Source organism: Mesoplodon bidens (genome assembly GCF_964165515.1).
Source record: "Mesoplodon bidens genome assembly, chromosome: 16".
Classification (NCBI taxonomy): domain Eukaryota; kingdom Metazoa; phylum Chordata; class Mammalia; order Artiodactyla; family Ziphiidae; genus Mesoplodon; species Mesoplodon bidens.
In genome coordinates, this window is record NC_138173.1 from 54,389,474 (window position 1) to 54,406,837 (window position 17,364).

The following is a 17,364-nucleotide window of genomic DNA, read 5'->3' on the forward strand; positions in this document are numbered from 1 at the left end:
GGCATAGTTTTTTGTTTGTCTTTCAGAAAATGAGCGTTTAAACATTAGGAGTTTACTATTAAGTGACTAGATTTCTGCTCTTATATTGCTTGTTTTCTAACCAGGAAGAAAGGGCATGTAATAAATTAACGCTATTGTCACACAAGTTACTCTAGGCATTCTATTTCTAGTATTCCATACCACTTCAGATCTCATTTGTTATTTTGGCTGCTACATTATTTCACATTAATTAAAAAGTCAATTTAAAGTTTATAGCTACAAAGCCACAGTTCTCTATAGACAGTTTATTCAATGAGGTATTTGAAACTAAGAGCAGAATGTGTCATTTGTTCCTATTAAGGTTCATCATTTTAGATTCAGCACAAGTTTCCAGCCTGTTAAAATTTGTTTATATCTAGATTCTATCTTCTGTTCTTCAAAGGTATATGTCATCTGAAAATTAAATCACTTCCATCGATACCTACTCTAAATTTTTGTCAAAAATTTCTTACTAAGATTCAGAATTTGCCATAAATTTGCCTTAGGTTTACAGAGGCCAATTAGTACTTTCTGAGTTAGGTTATTCAACATGTTAGGTATCCATCCAAACGCAAAACTTTCTAGTTTATAGTTCTTAAACTTTTCCCATAAATATAGTAGGAGACAATAGAACAAAAAAAGAAAAAGTTTATTGTGTGATGAAACAGTCTGTCAAGAGTTTAGACAGGATGAATGACAATATTGTACCTTGAAGTATGATATATGAGAGATTTATCAGTATTTGCAATACCTAAATTGTCAGATAAACCATGGACCATAAATAATAGATGAATATATGAATGAATGAATGAATGAATGAACCTAGTATGTAGGTAGACTAATTGATCCATGACAAATAAATGTAAAGTTACCAAAAAAAAAAAATTATCTAGAGGACTTTTCTTCCATTTTGCTACATCTGGATTTTGAGTCAGGTTTTTAGGGTAAGAAAATCCACCTTTTACATTTATCTATGCAGATGTTTCTTGTCTCCTTTTTGGTTATTTCAATTTTTGATTCCTAAGTGCTTCCATGCTTTCCAGTCTTTAAAATTATGATTACTAAGCTCATTTAAGTATTATCTTTCCTGAATTTATAGACATGGCCAAATTACTGATTGCCGAACAATGTCTGATTCATTTTAGAGGCAAATGCTTTCGTATTTTCAAACTTATTCATAGATATTATGCATGGATAAGCACCAAAGCAACATTATTTTATTGCTTTTATTTGAATTCCTTTTATTTTCTGCTACCTCCTAGGGCTCCATGTGGTCTCTGCTTTTAACATAATCACGGAAGACTGTAGACCTTTTTTATCTGTTGTCTAAAATAGTCTTCCCACTGTTCCATGCTTATTGATTCTCGTACTTTAAAAATCTCTTTTAGAAATCAATATTTTGACCTTGACATATTCTTAATTTGAGTATTAAAAATACATTCCTTACTTCAGTTTCATTTTCTTTGACTTGGTTTGCTTTGTTGAACTAAAAGTTATGAAAAGTAAAACTAGGACATTTTCTCTGAGATATTTTTCTTGATGAGTTTGCATTATTCTATTCAAATCATGGCAAAAAGATTCCAACAAAACATGGGTTTTATGTCACATAGTGTTTAATTTATTTTGGATTGGAAGGACATCTTTTAAACTCTCAAATTTGTCAGTCTATATATTTTTTTTGTTTGTTTGTTCATTTTGTTTTTTGTCTTTCTGTCCCACCATTCCCAGTTCACACATTCTTGGTCACTCATTCTTACCCCTCCTTATGATTCCCAGTCACATGGTTCTCTTTCCAACCATGACAACTTACCTTTAGAATATCTTCTCCTTTACTTTGCCCACTCTCTTTCATTCATTCACTTTAAATATTTCTTCGAATCTTTCTTCCACTGCTGCATTTACCATGATTAACCATATGTATCTCTTTCTAACTTCTTATATTGTATTTAAATCTAATTCCCAGTACTGTGATTTGAATATATTCATATGCTTCACTTGCTTTCACAATTTTTTTTGTGTTTTACTCTGTAATAAAAATTCCCGCTTCTCTGATATAAAATTAAATATTATCTCTTATAAGAAGCTTTTCTATTTCTACCAGGCAAAATTAATTATTTGATTTTTAGTGACACTGAATGACTATTTTACAGGTATCTTGCATAATAGGAGGCATTCTAAATGCTTTTTAATAGTTTACTATTAAACAATCACTAGTTTCTTTGTAAGGGATAAATATATATGTAAGTAATCATTAAAATTAAAGCCTTTCTTTGCCATTCTTTTACTACAGAGCCTAGGAGAGGGAAGTGGTTGAAGTTAAGTTATTCAATTAAAATATGAACTGTATTCAACTTGAGATGCTTTATTATAACTTCTAAAGACTAGCAAATTATCCACCAAATAGTAGTGTTCAATAAATATTGTTGGATTAATTTTTCAAATAAAATTGAAATGTCATTGGTCACCAGAGAGTAGTCACAGAAGAAGTAACTATAAGAAATAGGTAAAATATATGAACACATTCTAAATGACCAGATCCTAAGAAAATTATAAAATTGAAATGGAGAATTAGAACAATTTACTTAAGCAAAAGAAAACATTTTAAACTGCCGTAATATCACTTATTTTCTATTTCATTGTGTGTGTGTGTTTTGTTCCACTCTTTCCTCTTTCCTCATTTCCTGTGGGTTATTTGAACATCATATAGTAACCATTTTGATTAATCTATATTTTTTAAATATTATTTTATTGTAGTAAAAGCACTTAGCGTGAGATCTATCCCCTTAAAATTTTAAATGAACAAAGTATTATTGTTTTTTTAATAAATGTTTGTTTGGTTATTTATTTATTTATTTTTGGCTGCATTGGGTCTTTGTTGCTGTGCACGGGCTTTCTCTAGTTGCGGCGAGTGGGGGCTACTCTTCGTTGCAGTGCGTGGGCTTCTCATTGCAGTGGCTTCTCTTGTGGAGCACGGACTGAGTTGCTCCACAGCATGTGGGATTTTCCCTGACCAGGTCTCGAACCCATGTCCCCTGCATTGGCAGGTTGATTCTTAACCACTGCACCACCAGGGAAGTGCCCACAATGTATTATTGTTGACTATAGGTATAATGTTATACAGCAGATCTCTAGGGCTTATTAATCTTGTTTAACTGAAATTTTATACCTGTTAATAAGTAATTCCTCATTTTTCCTGTTTTTCAAGTCCCTGGCAACCACGATTCTATGAATTTGACTACTTTTTATACCTTAAATGAGTAGTATCATGCAGTATTGGTCTTTCTGTAACTGGCTTATTTCACTAAGCATAATTTTCTCCAGGTTCGTCCATGTTGCAGTATATGGCAGAATGTCTTTCATTTTCAGTCTGAATAGTATTCCACTATATGTATATAACACATTTTCTTTATCCATTCATCTGTAGATAGACATGTAAATTGTTTCTGTATCTTGGCTCTTGTGAATGGTGCTGCAGTAAACATGGGAGTGCTAATATCTCTTTGAGATCCTGATTTTAATACTTTAGGATGTATACCCAGAAATGAGAGTGCTGGATGATATGGTAATTCTGTTTTTAATTTTTTTTTTTTTTTTTTTTCTTTTTGTGGTATGCGGGCCTCTCACTGTTGTGGCCTCTCCCGTTGCGGAGCACAGGCTCCGGACGCGCGGGCCCAGCGGCCATGGCTCACGGGCCCAGCCGCTCCGCGGCATATGGGATCCTCCCAGACCGGGGCACGAACCCGTATCCCCTGCATCCGCAGGCGGACTCTCAACCACTGCGCCACCAGGGAGGCCCCTGTTTTTAATTTTTTGCAGAACCTATATACTGTTTTCCATAGTGGCTGTATGATTCTACATTCCCACCAACATTGTGCAAGAGGTCTGATTTCTCTATATCCTTACCAACACTTGTGTTTTGTTGTTGTTATTGTTGTCATTGTTAATAGCCATCCTGACTGGTGTGAGGTTATATCTCATTGTGGTTTTGATTTTCATTTCCCTGATGATTACTGATGTTGAGCATCTTTTCATTTACCTGCTGGCCATTTGTATGTCTTCTTTGGAGAAATGCTTATTCACGTCCTTAGCCTACTTTTTATTTCGGATATTAGTTTCTTGCTTTTAAGTTGTTTGAGTTCCTTATATATTTTGGAGAAATACCCTTCATTGGATTTTGCCTTATAAACATTTTCTCCCATTCTGCAGTTTGCCTTTTCACTCTGTTGACTGTTTCCTCTGCTGACGAGAGCTGTTTAGTTTGATGTAGTCCCACATTTTTATTTTTGATTTTGTTGCCTGATTTATCCATATTTTTATTATTGCATTTCTTTTTGTAAGTTTTTAGTGGTTGCTTTAGTTTTGGCAAATATTTTCTCTAAGGATCAGATAGTAAATAATGTAAGCTTTGTGAGATATATTGTCACTGTTGCACCTTGTCTATTTTGCAAGTGTAGCAAAAAACAGCCCTAAACAATACATAAATAAATGGACATAGTATTGCATCAATCAAACTTTATGTACAAAAACAGATGGAGGACGGACAGGTTTTAGTCCAAGGGCAGTAGTTTGCTAACCACTGCCATTGTAGGGATCACAATCTGTATATGTAACTTACTACCATCCACTAGTATCAATATTCGCCAATTTTAAAAGAAAGTACATATTTCACTACATTTTTGTCCCTTTATATGCTCTATTTTATGATATAGTGGTAGTAATTATTATGCTACATATTTGGAGGATGAATCAGGCAATTTTTGCTTTCAACCATGAAACATTATTTTAAAAATACAAGAGGAGTCACTGAGTACTAAAAGAGATCTTAAAACTCTGAGAATCAATAAGTATGGAATAAGGGGTAGACTATTTTAGAAAATAGATAAGAAAAAGATCTACTGTCTTTGATAATTGTGTTAAAAACAGAGACCAAGAGGAGTCATAGGTGGTAGGAGGAAAAAAATGAATTCAAATAAGAGCAATAAAATAAAATTCCTTTTGTTATTGTCCTAAAAGAGTCATTAAGGCTTTATTTTCTCTCTGTTCCTCAGACTTAGTAATATCTATTGATCTATTTTTAAGTTCCCTAATTATTTCCTCTCAACTCCCTTCTGCAGCTGAGTTTATCCAGTGAGTTTTTAAATTTTAATATTTTACTTTTCAATTTTAATTTTTCTTTGGTTCTATCTTTTATCTTCTATTTCATTCCTGATACTTAAAGTATCTTTTTTCATTTGTTCCGAGTGTTTTTAATTGTTTCTTAGAATATTTTTTATGATTGATGCTTTGACATTTTGTTGGATAATTTCAACATCTGTGTCATCTCAGTATTGACATTTATTAATTAAATTTTTTTCATGAGAGTTTAGATTTTCTTTATTCTTGGAGTAATGGTAATTTTGGGTTGTATCTGGGACATTTTGAGTGTTATGTTAAAGGAGTCTAATTCATATTTAAATCTGCCTTTTTTTTTCAGGCATTCAGTATGCTGAGGTTCAAAAACATAAAACCTAACCCACTTAGTGGGATGTGGTTGAAAGGTCAACTTACTTTTCAAAGCCTTTGCAGTTCTGTTCTGATTTGTCCCATGTGTGTGCTACCTTTAGGAATTCTTTGTCAATTTCTCTATGAATTTACTCTAGGAATTTTTAGTAAGTGGGAAGAATGGGATGGAATGAACTTACTCTGTCATTTCCAGAACTATAATCAGGAAGTTATTTTTTATATTTGCAAGAATTATTTTAGTTTGATTGTTAAGGTGTAAGCCAGTGAAAAAAATATGTTGAAATGAGAGAGGGAAGTGAGGGGACAGAGTATGTGAACAGACATATATTTGAAAAATGTTTCCATTATGAGATGCAAAGAGACAAGGTGGTAGTAGAGGAACTCATAAGTTTATAGGAGAATTTTTATCCCCAGAGGAGTCAACATGAACATTAAATAGTGATAAGAATTAGGCAAAATGGAATAAGAAGTGGAACCCAGAGAGGAGGAGCTTAAGACAGGAAAAGGGTCATGTTTCCTATTTTAACTGGAGAGCATAGAAAATATAACTGTCTTTGAAATTAAGTGTATTTGGTTATAAACACTTAATTAAATCTATAGCACCTCTCAGGCTAAGGGAAGTCAATTTTAACATCTAAGAATATAGAAAGGACTCTTTAAATATCTTACAAAGAACTGGAGAAAGATACAGAGCTGACTAGGGAAATTAAAGCTGGATACATTTGTAGATATTTTTATTTTTTTATTATTTTTATTTTTTTTGTGTGTGAATATCCATACAGATTTTTTTATTAGTTTCTGCTTTATAACAAAGTGAATCAGTCATACATATACATCTGTTCTCACATCCCTTCCCTCATGCATCTCCCTCCCTCCCACCCTCCCTATCCCACCCCTCCAGGCGGTCACAAAGCACAGAGCTGATCTCCCTGGGCTCTGCGGCTGCTTCCCACTAGCTATCTACCTTACATTTGGTAGTGTATATATGTCCATGCCTCTCTTTCGCTTTGTCACAGCTTACCCTTCCCCCTCCCCATAGATATTTTTAAAAGGTTAGTTGGTTTAATGGCACATGGAATCTCAGGAGAATTGAAAGAAACTGATGACAGAGAATGACCAATATACAAAATCAGATAAATAGAGGGATACAAACACTGGAGGTCTCTGTGAGATCAAAAAACAGGTATAGGCAGTGTAAATGCATCAGAGGTTTGGGAGGATAGGGGATTATAGTGAGATAATGATGTAGTTAAATTTATGAATTTATGGGTTGAGTCCCTCTCAATGACAACAAGATATATAGTTTGATGAGAGGAATAAGTGGCAAAATTGGAATGGAGTGGAATAGTGAGGTGGTCCCTGCTTTACTGTTTCCCACCTCTAAGTTTTAAATTCTTACAGTTCCCAAATTTTGCTTGTTTCACTAAATCTTGGGTTTGAACTGCATTCTGTGATATATCTGTAGTGCCTTTCAGTCTTCTAATTTCTTTAATACTGGCTAAATAATTATTTATCTTCAATTATTTCTGTTGACAGTGTGGTTTGTATTTTCCTGATTGCATATTATTGATACTACATAAAATATTTATCACAGAAACTTCTTAAACGTGCTAATTATTATTTTGCTTTTATTAAAGCAGAAAGATTTTGTAATCATGGGATATATAGGTGGGTGGGTTAAGGAAGAGAAAGGACAGATCAGCATGAGAATGGATAGATAGAAGGGAATATATGACCGGGGGATTTACCTCTTATATGTTGCCTCTAAGAATAATATCAGAGATAGGATTTCTATGTGCTTAAAGCCACTTAATGATTAGTCCCTGTACAGATTTAGTTTTACTTCTGAGTAATAAAGAAAGATCGTTCAGGAAGAGGCTCTAGTTGATGGGGACCTGATTGATACTTTGGTGCTGAGAACATCTACAGCTATGGCCTAAGTAGTTAGTGGCTTTGCTTTAATTAAAAAAAAAAAAAAAAAAGAACTACAAGTGAAAATAATAAAGTGTTTTTCACCTGTAAAATTAGATCCTCCAAAGTGATTATACTCAATGACAGCTAAGTTGTAACATCGTAGTCATTTCCTACATTTGAAGTAAACATGTAAATTGATAAAAATCTTTCCAGAAAGCAATGTGGAAATACGTATCAATAATTTAAAATATAAACATTTCATACTCAGTAATTCTAGATGTTACTAGTGTTATCTAAACATAACTGGAATTGCCGCTGAAATTTTGCATAAAATGTGTTTAAATAAGAATAGTATCTGTAGCAGGGAAAGACTCTAAAAATTTACATTCTGCCAATAGAGGAATATCTAAATAAACTATAAGGCACCTGTGTGGTGATGGAATGATATTCAGCTATTAAAAATGATGGTTAAGAAGATCACTTAATTTCATGAGGAAAAGCTTAATTTCATCATAAGAGCACCTGGAGATAGATATATATCTTCATCACGCACACATATTCCAACATATAAAAGAAAGACAAGTTAAAAATCGTCATCTAAGATCCTTAAGTATATGGAATTAAATACATTTTTTCCATTTTATTGTTTTTTTTTCTTTTGTAAATGTTATATGTTGAGCCAATATTACTTTTTGATCCTCAAAACAATAGTAAATAAAAATTAAATGTATGTATGCATGAGTCACTATTCTTAGGAAAAAATTGGTGAAAATTCTAACTACATATCTTATAACGTGTGGACATATTGTAAGCTTCCTATAGAGTGGTATAGTGTACTACCTTCCAATGCTGAATTTCTCAGTTTATAATATAGACACGATAAAATGAATTAGAAAATTTTATATCTCATTTAAATGAGTAGGGTAAAGAGAGAAAGACTCAAAGTCTATTAAGATTTTTTCATCTTATCATTTGTATTATAAAATGTATAGATTGTACTTAGCTAAAATATGAGCAATCATGATTATGGAAACCATAGGAAAATGAATAAAAATGTAGAATATATGATATTCCTCTATTTATAAAAATCCTTATATGAACTTAAGCAAATATATAACCTAAGATTGTTGATTGTGTCTTTGATTGCAAAGGGTAAGGAATCTATAAAACACTTTCTCTTCTTGCTTGATGTAGTCAATATGCTTTTGCCTATGTCTGGATGAATTCTTTTCTTTCATGGATAGGATACCACTGATATGAATCTGGAAATATGTTTCCCTTGCTGCACTGTCAAATATAGTTTTTGCATGTCTCATGTCTTAAGTGATTAGTTTTCTATTGTTTTAATCCTTTTTCTTGCTTGTTCCTGAATACATTTCAAAAAAAGTCAGTGTATCTCTTTGTATTTGTTTTCTTAGCTTTTTTTAAATTAAGAAATCAAATTTGGTTATTGTATAACAGTTCCAAGGTCTTAGGTAGCAAAAGGAATGAATTTAACAAAGTACAGTGAAGAAATAAAAACAGTCATATAGATATGTATATTTTTATCTATATGTTTTTGTTTTCTCTCAGATGTGATTTCAGGGAAATTAAAGGGATACATAAAATAATATGCAGAATCATGATTAGAAGAAGAAAACTATATCAAATGTTGGCACAAAGAGATAGATATATCTGAATCCTTGTGGGTTGGAACTTTTAACTGGAATTCAGAAATATACATTATTCCAAAGGAAGGAATTTACAGAGAGGCAACACAAGAGTTTTACATGTGAAGATGTTAATATCTTGTGATGATAAGATATCTAAAGGAATTAAAATAGTGGAAAATATCTTGTTATGTTACTATATTATGTATGTTATTAAATGTCCAACTATGTTAGAGAGATGAAATAATTACCACCTTCAAAATGCAGACTGCAAAATGTTAGGGTCAAATGTATTAGTTGTGAAAGTCCAGACTTAATTGGATATCTGTTCTGGGCTTCATTGAAATAAAAAGTGTAGTATACATACTTGCTTCATACTTTATTGCCAGTTTCATTTTGGTGAAGGTCAAGGCAATCAGAAGTATAACAACCAATTTTTACCTAATTCTGACAAATAGATCTTGGTTCATGAAGTAAAATAATGGGGAACTTAAAAGAAAACAATTGTATAACAAAATATTTACCAAAGCAGGATACGAGTATAAGTACAACATTATGGGAAAGCAGATTGTACAAAGACAAATTTTCAAATTCTAAAGAATGAAAGATTGCTGTTTCTCATGATGTGTATTTGAAAAAGAAATGAACACACTTTCAAACTTACACAAATGGGTTGTGAAACATTAAAGAACATCTTAAACAGAGTCATGTGATTAAGCTGATGTCCTCTGACTATTACACATTTCAAAAATACATTTAGAAATAGGAATGAATATCACAAATTTTATCAGAAGGAATATAACATAGTCACAGGGACATGCATAAACATCATTAAGAGGGCTAAAGCTAAAAGGCAGGTAAGGCTTGCCGCTTTTTCCCTCAAGGCACCTCAAGGTTCTTTAAAAAGCTTTTTGGTAAAAAATATATCCATAAAAAATTATAAATTTATTAATAGCATAAGATGTGTGGGAAAATGTACTATTTCTCCTCTTCTGTAAGATGATTAAGAAAATTATATATTCCTACTCGATGTGATATAACTTACACTGCCTTCCTATGAAAGGAGTATACTTCTCCTTCTCAGTGATAGCAGGACAGAAGGTGTCACGTCTTCACCAGTGAAACACAATCAGAAGTGACAGTAGGGTGACTCTGAGAAGAAACTTTAAGAGTCATCCCTTATTTTTTCCAGCTCCCTTTTTATTTTTCCTTTGTCACCAAGAGTTTGCTATATATGTAGAGTTCTTTTTAGTTTGGAACCTGGAATGAGGACAACAGAGGAGAGCCAGACAAACAGAGCTAAGGCTAACATGCAATAAGAGGAAGACAGAATCCCTGTTTTCAGAAACTGTTGGCATTACTGAGTTGCTGTTACCCAATTATATTATATTCTTATATAACTGTTTTATATAGATGTATATAACACATATATATGTGTCTTTTATAATTCTATTGCATATATATACACACAGAAAGAAAAGAATCCATAAAGTGCAATATTATGTCTATCTTTTATATTTTTACCACCACAATTTTTAGATTAAGAAAAAATAGATTATATATCAATATAAGAACAAAGAGACCCTTGGTAAGTGAGGAGCTATTAAGAGAACATGTAGTTACTACCATTACATGAGACAGCTATTTTTAAGTTCTTTGGTAAAAGAGAAAAACAGTAATGGAAACCAAAAGCTAGCATTAAAGATATTTTGCATTATTATGAACTTTCATCAAATCTTTAACCATGGTCATTTTTAAGTCTTTTGTCATTTACAGACAGTTCTGGGTGTACTCTGATGCTTTTGCAAAAATGTTCCTATAAAAGGGTTACATGTTCAAGGAATTCATTGAAGAGACTCTGACAAGTACAGGTTTCTGGTAACTGACTATACTGCTGAACTGAATGAATAAGCATTTTCAGAACTCTAATGGAAAACTGATGAATTCATAAAAGTGCTAACAAAAGATCAAGATAAAAAAAATTAGTTACGTGGGACTGAGTGAACTGATGAGGATGATTATAATTTTTGTGACTTTCTGTTTGAATAAAAAAAAATATTCCACAAAGACTCACAGGCAAAAAATATACAAATCGGGCTTCCCTGGTGGTGCAGTGGTTGAGAGTCCGCCTGCCGATGCAGGGGACACAGGTTCGTGCCCTGGTCTGGGAAGATCCCACGTGCCGGAGCGGCTGGGCCCATGAGCTATGGCCACTGAGTCTGCACTTCCGGAGCCTGTGCTCCACAGCGGGAGAGGCCACAGCAGTGAGAGGCCCACATACAGGAAAAAAAAATATATATATATATATGTATATATATATATATATATATATATATATATATATGAATCAATTTTCACTGCAAAGTAAAGGAGCTGTTACAGTGGAGGATTACTGGACTGAATGTCAATATTATGACATAGTATGAGTGTGTTTTGTGTTTGGTAATTGCAGTTGTTGCTTTTGTTTCGGTCATCCATTTACAATGCTTGGTGTCAGTTTATTTATCTCTCGTAAAAATAAAATACAGTGTGTGTGTGTGAAAAAGAAAAGAACACCGACAATATTCTAACACTGTGTGCTTAGACACAGTGGTTGAAGTGGACATTATAAGAAAAGTCAGATTCTAGATATATCTCCTTATTGAAGTATAATTGACTACTAGTTTTGGGTGTACAATATAATGATTCAACATTTGTATCCATTGGGACATAATCACCACAATAATGCTAGTTACCATCTGTCACCACAGAGTTACAAAATTTTTTTTTTCTTGTGATGAGAAAAAAAAAAGGAAAAAATAGATTATATATCAATATAAGAACAAAGAGACCCTTGGTAAGTGAGGAGCTATTAAGAGAACATGTAGTTACTACCATTACATGAGACAGCTATTTTTAAGTTCTTTGGTGAAAGAGAAAAACAGTAATGGAATCCAAAAGCTAGCATTAAAGATATTTAGTCTGAATTCATCTTTTAAAGGAGGACATGAGTTATCCTTTAATTAAATACTGGGTAAAATATTCTACATAAGCTTATCATGGATGTCTGTATTTAGTAAAGAAATATGTAACAAAACAAGAGAGACCTGATGAATTCACAGAGAGTTTTTAACCCAGACTGAGGACAGTTCTGTTGAGATAGAGCCATTCCAATAGTGAGCAAAAAAAAAAAAAAAAAAAAAAAAAGAGGCAAAATTCTTAGATGTGAAAATATATTTAAGTATAAATTTACTTATATCGAATAACTTAAGTATAAATTACTTAGTGACTTCCTAATTACTTAATAACCACACTCAAAAGCTGAATAGTACATTTGTATATTGTTATTTAGGTCTTAGCAAAACCCTCACTTTCTTAGAGAGACCTTCCATAACCACCCCATCTAAAATACCCTTCCTCATTAATGGACACATTACACTGTTTACATATTTTTTTCATTTAAAAATCAGTTTTTCTAAGTTGTAATCCACATACCGGTCAGAATGGCCATCATCAAAAAATCTAGAAACAATATATGCTGGAGAGGGTGTGGAGAAAAAGGAACACTCTTGCTCTGTTGGTGGGAATGTAAATTGGTACAGCCACTATGGAGAAGAGTATGGAGGTTCCTTAAAAAACTTCAAGTAGAACTACCATATGACCCTGCAATCCCAGTACTGGTCATATACCCTGAGAAAACCATAATTCAAAAAGAGTCATGTACCAGAATGTTCATAGCAGCCCTATTTACAATAGCCCGGAGATGGAAACAGCCTAGATGTCCATCATCAGATGAATGGATAAAGAAGATGTGGCACATATATACAATGGAATATTACTCAGCCATAAAAAGAAACAAAATTGAGCTATTTGTAATGAGGTGGATAGACCTAGAGTCTGTCATACAGAGTGAAGTAAGTCAGAAAGAGAAAGACAAATACCGTATGCTAACACATATATATCGAATTTAAGAAGAAAAAAAAAATGTCATGAAGAACCTAGGGGTAAGACAGGAATAAAGACACAGACCTGCTAGAGAATGGACTTGAGGATATGGGGAGGGGGAAGGGTAAGCTGTGACAAAGCGAAAGAGAGGCATGGACATATATACACTACCAAACGTAAGGTAGATAGCTAGTGGGAAGCAGCCGCATAGCACAGGGAGATCAGCTCGGTATTTTGTGACCGCCTGGAGGGGTGGGATAAGGAGGGTTGGAGGGAGACGCAAGAGGGAGGGAATATGGGAACATATGTATATGTATAACTGATTCATTTTGTTATAAAGCAGAAACTAACACACCCTTGTTAAGCAATTATACTCCAATAAAAATGTAAAAAAAAAATCTAACTCTAGGAAGTTCTAACTTACTACTAATGCTGGCTCTGGTCACTCATGTCCCATCAAAATGCTTTACACTTTTTAAAACCTTGACAACTCATAATTTTGTTGAAGGACAGCCATATTCCTGGTTCCATAAATGCAGTAACATATTCATTTAGGTTTATAAATACCAATAAAAATGATCAATTCAAAAATAAATCAGTTTTTCTAAGTTGTAATCCACATACCATACAATTTATCCATTTAAGCTCTAAGACTCTGTGTTTTTTAGTATATTTACATATATGTAAATGTAAATGTACATATATGTAAATGTAAATGTACGATCATCATCACAGCCAATGTTAGAATATTTTTTCATCTCCAAAAGAAACCCTGTGTCATTCAGTTTTAACTCCCCTATCCCATCATCTTGGGGATGAGGAGATTTTTTTTTTTTTAACATCTTTATTGGAGGATAATTGCTTTACAATGGTGTGTTAGTTTCTGCTTTACAACAAAGTGAATCAGTTATAGATATACATATGTTCCCATATCTCTTCTCTCTTGTGTCTCCCTCCCTCCCACCCTCCCCATTCCACCCCTCTAGGTGGTCACAAACCACCTAGCTGATCTCCCTGTGCTATGCGGCTGCTTCCCACTAGCTATCTATTTTACGTTTGGTAGTGTATATATGTCCATGCCTCTCTCTCACGTTGTCACAGCTTATTCTTCCCCCTCCCCATATCCTCAAGTCCATTCTCTAGCAGGTCTGTGCTTTATTCCCATCTTACCCCTACGTTCTTCATGACCGTTTTTTTTCCTTAGATTCCATATATATGTTAGCATACAGTATTTATTTTTCTCTTTCTGACTTACTTCACTTGGTATGACAGACTCTAGGTCCATCCACCTCAATACAAATAACTCAGTTTCGTTTATTTTTATGGCTGAGTAATATTCCATTGTATATATGTGCCACATCTTCTTTATCCATTCATCTGTTGATGGATACTTAGGTTGCTTCCATGTCCTGGCTATTGTAGATATAGAGCTGTGATGAACATTTTGGTACATGACTCTTTTTGAATTATGGTTTTCTCAGAGTATATGCCCAGTAGTGGGATTGCTGGGTCGTATGGTAGTTCTATTTGTAGTTTTTTAAGGAATCTCCATACAGTTCTCCATAGTGGCTGTATCAATTTACATTCCCACCAACAGAGCAAGAGTGTTCCTTTTTCTCCACACCCTCTCCAGCATTATTGTTTGTAGATTTTTTGACGATGGCCATTCTGACCGGTGTGAGATGATATCTCATTGTAGTTTTGATTTGCATTTCTCTAATGATTAATGATGTTGAGCATTCTTTCATGTGTTTGTTGGCAGTCTGTATATCTTCTGTGGAGAAATGTCTATTTAGGTCTTCTGCCCATTTTTGGATTGGGTTGTTTGTTTTTTTGTTATTGAGCTGCATGAGCTGCTTGTAAATTTTGGAGATTAATCCTTTGTCAATTGCTTCATTTGCAAATAGTTTCTCCCATTCTGAGGGTTGTCTTTTGCTCTCGTTTATGGTTTCCTTTGCTGTGCAAAAGCTTTTAAGTTATATTAGGTCCCATTTGTTTATTTTTGTTTTGATTTCCATTTCTGTAGGAGGTGGCTCAAAAAGGATCTTGCTGTGATTTATGTCATAGAGTGTTCTGCCTATGTTTTCCTCTAAGAGTTTGACAGTATCTGGCCTTACATTTTGGTCTTTAATTCATTTTGAGCTTATTTTTGTATATGGTGTTAGGGAGTGTTCTAATTTCATACTTTTACATGTACCTGTCCAGTTTTCCCAGCACCACTTATTGAAAAGGCTGTCTTTTCTCCACTGTATATTCTTGCTCCTTTATCAAAGAAAAGGTGACCATATGTGCGTGGGTTTATCTCTGGGCTTTCTATCCTGTTCCATTGATCTGTATTTCTCTTTTTGTGCCAGTACCATACTGTCTTGTTTACTGTAGCTTTGTAGTATAGTCTGAAGTCAGGGAGCCTGATTTCTTCAGCTCCATTTTTCATTCTCAAGATTGATTTTGCTATTCGGGGTATTTTGTGTTTCCATACAAATTGTGAAATTTTTTGTTCTAATTCTGTTAAAAATGCCAGGGGTAGTTTGATGGGGATTGCATTGAATTTGTAGATTGCTTTGGGTAGTATAGTCATTTTCACAATGTTGATTCTTCCAATCCAAGAATATGGTATATCTCTCCATCTATTTGTATCATCTTTAATTTCTTTCATCAGTATCATAATTTTCACCATACAGGTCTTTTTTCTCCTTAGGTAGGTTTATTCCTACATAGTTTATTCTTTTTGTTGCAATGGTAAATGGGAGTGTTTTCTTAATTTCACTTTCAGAATTTTCATCATTAGTGTATTGGAATGCCAGAGATTTCTGTGCATTAATTTTGTATCCTGCTACTTTACCAGATTCATTGATTAGCTCTAGTAGTTTTCTGGTAGCATCTTTAGGATTCTCTATGTATGGTATCATGTCATCTGCAAACAGTGACAGCTTTACTTCTTCTATTCTGATTTGGATTCATTTTATTTCTTTTTCTTCTCTGATTGCTGTGGCTAAAACTACCAAAATTATGTTGAATAATAGTGGTGAGAGTGGAAATATTTTCACTTTTTCACCATTGAGAATGATGTTGGCTGTGGGTTTGTCATATATGGTCTTTATTATGTTGAGGCAAGTTCTTCCTTTCCCATCTGAGTGCCTTTTTTTCTTTTTCTTGCTAAATTTTCCTAGCTATAGCATTCAGTACAATATGAATAAAAGTGGCAAGAGTAGACATCCTTATCCTTTATTAACTTTAGGGAAAAGGGATCTATTATTTCACCATTAAGTAAGATGTTAGTTATGAGTTTTTCATAGATGCTCTTTTACAAGTTGAGGAAGTTCCTTTCTGTTCCTAGTTTTTTTTGTTGTTTGTTTGTTTTTGCAGTACTTGGGCCTCTCACTGCTGTGGCCCCTCCTGCTGTGGAGCAACAGGCTCCAGACGTGCAGGCCCAGCGGCCAAGACCCACGGGCCCAGCTGCTCCACGGCACGCGGGATCCTTCTGGACCGGGGCAAGAACCCGTGCCCCCCGCATCAGCAGGCGGACCCCCCAACCACCGCACCACCAGGGAAGCCCAGTTCCTAGTTTTTTTAAGTGTTTTAATCATGAAAGAATTTTGGGTTTTGTCAAATGCTTTTTCTGTGTCTATTTAGATGATCATGCGATTATTCTTTTTAATTATATTGATATAATGTATTATTTTAATTAATTTTCAACTATTATACCAACCTAGTATTCCTGGGACTTATCACTTGATAATGATATATAGTTCTTTTTGTATGACCATAAATTCACTTTGCTAGATTTTGGTTGTGGATTATTTTGTTCATATTCATAAAATGTATTGTTCACTGATTTTCTTTCTTTTTAAATTGTGGTAAGAACACTTAACATGAGATTTACTTCCTAACACAATTTTAAGTGCACAGTACATTATTGTTAACCAAAGACAAGGTACAGTATATCTGTACAACTTAATCATCTTGCATAATGGATACTTTATACTCTTTGAACAGCAACTCCTCATTTCCCCCTCCCCAGCCTTGACAATGACCGTTCTACTCTCTGTTTCTATGAGTTTGGCTACTTTAGATACCTCATATAAGTGAAATCATGCAACATTTGTCCTTCTATAACTGGCTTATATTGTTAGCATAATGTCCTCCACACATTTATGCTGTTGTATATGGCAGGATTTCCTTCTTTTTCAAGGCTGGATATTATGTCATTGAATACATATATTTTTTTTCACATTTTCATTATCCATTCATCTGTTGATGCACATTTAGGTTGTTTCCATATCTTAGCTATCGTGAATAGTATTGCAGTTAACATTAGAGTGCAGACATCTCTTTGAGATGCTGATTTCAACTTTTA